Raw genomic sequence first — 6000 nt, 5'->3', positions numbered from 1 at the left:
CATTAAATTTTGCCCTGACCATGTCAGCCAATCCATGAAGGAAACAAGTGATAAACTTTATTGATACGTGTGGAAGTACAGAGTTACTGGTACAAATATCAAGTTAATAAAACCAGGGAAATAATTGGGTTTTCCTTAAGCTGTTTTGCAAATACTGTTTACATTTTCCCAGGGAAGTACAAAGTCTAAATAGGATGAGGAAAGAGAAATAATTTTCCAGTTTGATTCTAAGAAGTTTTGGGCAAAGGCAAATAGAATCCATCTCAAACATCAGATTTTGTAGCTGATCAAGAAGTGGAAAGGTGCAGGAAAGCAATTGTGTCCGATTTGGGGTTTAGTAAGTCAGCAGATCTTTGAAGAAACTTAATTTGATAACTAAAGTCAATTAATAATGACTTATGGTTTTAAAACTCAGATGGCTTATCTGCCCACCTCAGAAGTTACATCTGTTTAAAATAAGGACTAAAAACATCTTCCCAAATTGAGAAAAAAAAGTCATTTAGAAAGAAAAAATGAATTAACCTTTGTAGTATGTATTCTGATGGTTGTATGATATTTCCCCTTTTGCAGGTAAAGCCTGAATAATTGCTTTGCTCATGTTCCCCCATGTTGGTGGACAGTGGCAGAAAAGAGTAAGCTTGTTAAGGGAAGTTGCTCTTTACTGCCTCGCACACACCCATTTATTCCCCACTGAAATGTGTGCCGAGTACCAGGAAAGCCACAATATCTCTTTAGGTAGGTTCTTAAAGCCTGGGAGCTCTAAGGAGTGTTGAGGGTACCTTATTAACTTGCTGTTGCCTGCTGAGAAAGCATTGTTTCTATAGAATTGGCTTATTGCTAATGAGAGAACCTATTAAGGCATAACACAGGCAAGGCAAAATATAGACTCTGTTTTTCTAAATATTTTCCTTTAGATCTCTCTCGTTCCACTGATGATATTAAAGGGTCAGACACGTAATCACTCAATATTTTACTTACTGGAAGAGACAAACAGATTTTATTAAGATTAGAGAATTTTCCCCACCCCATTTGTCTCTTCCCCACCACTGTCTCAGCAATAGCCCTGTCCAACCATGAGATGCTAAATAGTTCCAGTGTTTTCCTCTTCCTGTAATAATCATGCATATGCCCAGCTTGTGTGTTTCCCCTGCCTCATGAATTTGCAGAGTGGCCCCAGCTGGGCTCCCTCTTATCTGGGGGGCAATTGCCAATGGTGATCCAAGGAGAAACAAATCGTGGAAGAAAAGGTTCACTTTATTTAGCAGATCTCTGACCCCTTCAGTGCCTGTAGCTTTTGCATACACCCCTCCAACCCGCTCCCTCTCCCTCCCCCAGTTTACACCGAACCCCCCTGTCCATTGGCTGCTGGATATTCTGATGGCAGGACTGAAATAGACTTTGCCCTCCACACAGCTGCAGGGCCCAGTTCTGCCAAAATAGCGGTATATGATAGTGGGTAATAAGGGAAACTGATTTCTGGTCTCCTCCACTTTCTAGGATCCAAATGAATTCTAGTTGGCAAGGAGAGAGGAAAAGAGCTGACACATCACTGTCTTACTGCTGGGAGCAGCAAGTTATGAGCTCCTGCCTATGGTGTGTCACATGGACTGTGAGACCCTGTGACCCTCCCAACTCCTGCCTGCACACCCAGGTGAGTTCTTCGGGATTTCTCTCTGTGGTGGACACTGGCCTAGGGTCATTTCTTCAGGAGGGAGGCTCTCCCTGGAAAAGCTGATCTACATTTCTGCTGGGATCGATGTTGTGGAGACTGCATGAGTCGGTAAATCGTGAAGCAGCTAGTTTTGTCTCAGCTGACCATAGTTATGGATTAGGGTGCCCAGGGCAAGAATGAGCAAATGGTCTGGAGAAAAAATCAGCAGTGAAACTCTACAAATTTTTTTGGGTAACATCGAAATCAGCAAAGAAAAAATGCTATGAAAGAAAGGCTCAGGAGTCTAGGAGAATATGGGGAAGGCTCCAGGCAGTTTAATGTACAGATATTCCCTCTACTTCCTTCATTACATTTCAGAACTTCTTCTAGGAGGCCATGAGGTATATTCTCTGTCCCTCCTTCCGCCTTGCCCTATGCTTGCTGCTTCTTGGTTCTATTGATTTTTCGACCTCATCCCACGTTTCCCCCTGTTCCGCAATGGCCTCTGCTCTGCATTCTGGAAGGGCCTTGTCATGGCATGTTAAGAATAACCAGAATCTAGTTTTCTTCAGAATGTTAATCACATGTCAACTTTTGTTATCCCTAAAGATCCACGATCAGCCATCATTTATGAATTTTGATTTCTCCCGTGAGCTAAGTAAAAATACAAAAATTAAAGGACACTGGGAGTTATGGTAGCTCAAATTTCTTAGATTTCACGGGATTCCCCTCTCTTAAATGGATTACTCTGCCATTCCCTTCTGGAATTCTGTCTCATTACCTCCCAGATTTTCTTCATGCATTAATCACTATTAAAAATGGAAAAAAAAAAATTAAGCAAAAGCACAAAGAAATACTATCCCATGAGCCTTGAGCAATGCCAGACACATAAGCTTTGACTCAATGAACAAGTAATAATTTTTAAATTTCCCACTGCCATAATGTGCTACATCTTGCATTAGCCACTTAACCAACAAAGAACATTTGCTCCATAAGAAAAGTATTTTCGACATTTTTTCTGATGCTGGTAACATTTCACCTCAATATTTTTCTGTTTTGGATTGATTTCAGTAGATTTTTGATAGAACACCATGAAATCTAAGGGTTTGAATTCAGAATCAGACATGGCTGGGAAAATGATCTCTTTGAAAATCCATGCTTTTTGATTGTTTGGCTTTTTTTTTTTTTTTTTGCCTTATCCAGCCAAACTATTCTCCAGGCTACACTTCTCTCACCCCAGGGTGGTAAGTCTGTTCACACAAAAGCCCTTTGTGACATGGCCCTTTCACTGTTCATCATCTCTACTTTGAACAAGGGGAGTGTTGTTGAGTTTTGCGGCATGAGTTATCTCAGAAGCGGCGCCATCCCATTGCCAAATAGCACAATGATGGATCGTTTAAGAGTGTTTAGAGTTGGATGAGTTTAGCAATGTTCATCCAGTTGGTGTGAGCACATAGAACAGAAGTCAAAATTGTAGGTTTGATGACTTTTGGGGCCAGCGAGTTCTGTTTTGTTCCACAGAGTTGCCAATTGTGGGCATAAGAGCATCTGATGTGAATATAGTTGAAGTTGAGTCAGCACAAATGAATCATTCTTACTAAGAGAAAAAACTAAGACAAATACTAAGACAAAAAACAAAAAAGTGGGAGTCTTTGATGAACTTGTAGGCAAAATCTCAATCTTTCTGTCTCTGTCTCCCCGCCATATATAATCATTCTTTTATGAACTGAATGACAATCAGATATATTCTTTCCATCTTGTAAGGTGACTCTAAGAAGACACTGTTTAGGAAGAACCTACTGTGCGTCATAAAGGAAGTCCAGCAACTCCTCTCTCTGGTCCCTCCTTCTAGGTTGACCCTCTGTAAGTGTCTCAAGGACTTGGCACTGCCCCCCCATGTTTACCTGGCTGAACTCCATGGTTAACAAGATGCTGTTTTCCATCTAATGAATTTGCCCTGCAGGCACAGGAAAGGGGTTGGTTCCACCATTTTCAGAAGCCAGGCAACCGATAAATTTAATGGGATTTTGTTGACATTAATTGCGTTTGCACTGGTGTGAGACGTTCTCGCTCCTGGCTCATTTGTCTTCTGGATCATTTGAATCACCCAAGTTCTGGTCATTCAACCATGTGATTCCAGGCTTAACAATATCTGCGAGTCACTGGTAACTCAATCACTCTTTAGTTTATTGCTCAGTAAAATAATAATAACAATTTGTTCAGACATTTAACCAGGCTGCATTTCTCCAGGGACAAAATAAAGCTTTCCAAAGAAATAAGTCAAATGCGTTTGGTATCAACCAAAGACTCTTTCCAGAGGTGTAGCTACCAACACCTGGAGCAAATTCTAAGAAATGGTTTTAGAATTGAAGACAAAGTCCAGAAGACATGGGGACCATTACTGTTTCTATGATTGAGACACACACACGAATACAAATTGTTCTCTCTTATAAAGTAAATTATTTTGTAATTTTTATACTCATAAAACTATGCTTTGCAAATTTGTCCACTGATAATAATCAATATCAGTTATAACAGTCTTGCTCTGTTGCCAAGTGGCAAGAATATATGAATGATAAGTTTTTGTTTTGTTTTTACTGTAGGTGCTCACTTCTGTGCCTCTGTCCTTAAGAAGTTTTTATGTTGGCTGTGTGTGAGTTAAGGCATATGTGAAGCCGAGGCCTAATGTGAAAATGGGCCTTCGTATCCACAGATTGGTTACTAGACCAATTGCTATCTGTGGTGAAAGGCCATTTTTTTAAAATGTCAAGTCTGTTCAGAACTGGTGCTTTTGTATCAATACTCTACAAGAAAAATTAGTTGTTAGAAAGTGGAACTTGTATTTGGATCTCACAGCGATGTCATGTTGCTATAAATGTCTCTAAGTACTTGACTCCCAGTCTCTGTTCTTAGTACAGATGGATTACAAACAATTCCTGGACCACACTGGTCACAAAACTCACTTTCAGTAGCTCCAACCTGGACAGTTCAGAAAGCTCTACTCAAGGCTTAAAATAAATGAGATACCTTTAAACACACACACACACACACACACACACACACACACACACACATTGCGATAAATAGCAATCGGTTCTAAATTAATAAGATTATTAAATTATCAACTCAATAAAGGTCTTTTTAAAGGCAGTTCTTTTAATAGCTCATTATTCAGGAATACGGGTAAAGTGCTTTTAAACTGACTTTATTGTTTTTTGCATCCTAATCCAACACCTTTTTAAATCCTGTCCGTGGTCAATGTGCATTATGTGTGGAACATTTGCAGATGGACTGCTTTCCGTCAACTTGCTTCAAAATTTAATACAAAAGCATTATCAAATTCCTTCAACCCCCAGGGAAAAAACCATATGCTCCATAGCAAACTATTTCATTGCTGAATGATATTTTTAGGATACATATAATCATATATTGTTTTTTATGACCAAGGTGTATCTTTGCGCAGAGGCTGTCAGAGCTCAAGGGAGACAATAGCCTGTCCCCACATGGAGGGAAAGGAGGTAAATTTCTGGCTCGGTTTTTACTAAGGGACCAAACCAATAAGAATTTCAAGGTGTGTTACCCAAATATTTAGACATAGAGTCAGTTGGACTCTGATGTATTTTTTCCAAGTTATTATTATTATTTGTTTATTGAAGTATAGTTGATTTATAATGTGTTAGTTTCAGATGTACAGCAAAGTGATTCAGTTATACATATATATATACACACATATATATCTATTCTTTTTCAGATTCTTGTCTATTATAGGTTATTACAAGATATTGAATGTAATTCCCTGTGCTATACAGTAGGATCTTATTGTGACTTTGATGTATTTTTTTAAACCAACTCCTTTTATAATAGCATAAAAACATAAAACACTTTTAAATGTAACAAAATACTTGCAAAATCTCTACATTGAAAACTACAGAACACTGCTGAGAGGACTTTTAATACTTGTTTATATACTCAGACATCCATATGTATAGAGATGTTCCAACTAGCAATCTGGCCTTGAGTCCATATGTTGATAAGGTATAGGTTTGCCATTGTGACCAATGTCTCCTGAACCAGAGAAGTGTAAAAGTTCAAGCTGGTGAGGCAATTTGCTCAGTGAAGTCAGTGGAGCCCAGACTTCCTCTGCCTTGTTTCTCTGTCCTCCTAACACACTGGTTATGTCTGTGTGGTCCCAGGTAGTTCACGGGCCAGCTGCATTTTAGCCAATAAGAAGGGGACCATGGAGGAGCAAGGGAGACCACGCCCCTTCCCTTTCAAAGCATGACCTGCAGGTCATGTACATACCTTCCTCTCACATCCTATTGGACAGTCTGCGCTGAGATAAGCACAGA

The 6000-nt window shown here is 39.5% G+C and overlaps 1 long non-coding RNA gene across 2 annotated transcripts in view; it reads left to right on the top strand.

The window, feature by feature from the left end:
- The first annotated feature begins 516 nt into the window (after positions 1-516).
- LOC116752543 overlaps positions 517-6000 on the top strand; it is a 29015-nt gene continuing 23531 nt past the window's right edge. For both annotated transcript variants that reach the window (XR_004349550.1, XR_004349549.1), the window contains exons 1-2: positions 517-735; positions 1498-1651. This is a non-coding gene — a long non-coding RNA (uncharacterized LOC116752543). The remainder of the gene's footprint in view (positions 736-1497; positions 1652-6000) is intronic.

The sequence above is a fragment of the Phocoena sinus genome, chromosome 4 (genome assembly GCF_008692025.1).
Source record: "Phocoena sinus isolate mPhoSin1 chromosome 4, mPhoSin1.pri, whole genome shotgun sequence".
Classification (NCBI taxonomy): Eukaryota; Metazoa; Chordata; class Mammalia; order Artiodactyla; family Phocoenidae; genus Phocoena; species Phocoena sinus.
Note: the sequence above shows the minus strand (reverse complement) of the source record. Positions and strands in the feature narration are given on the sequence as shown.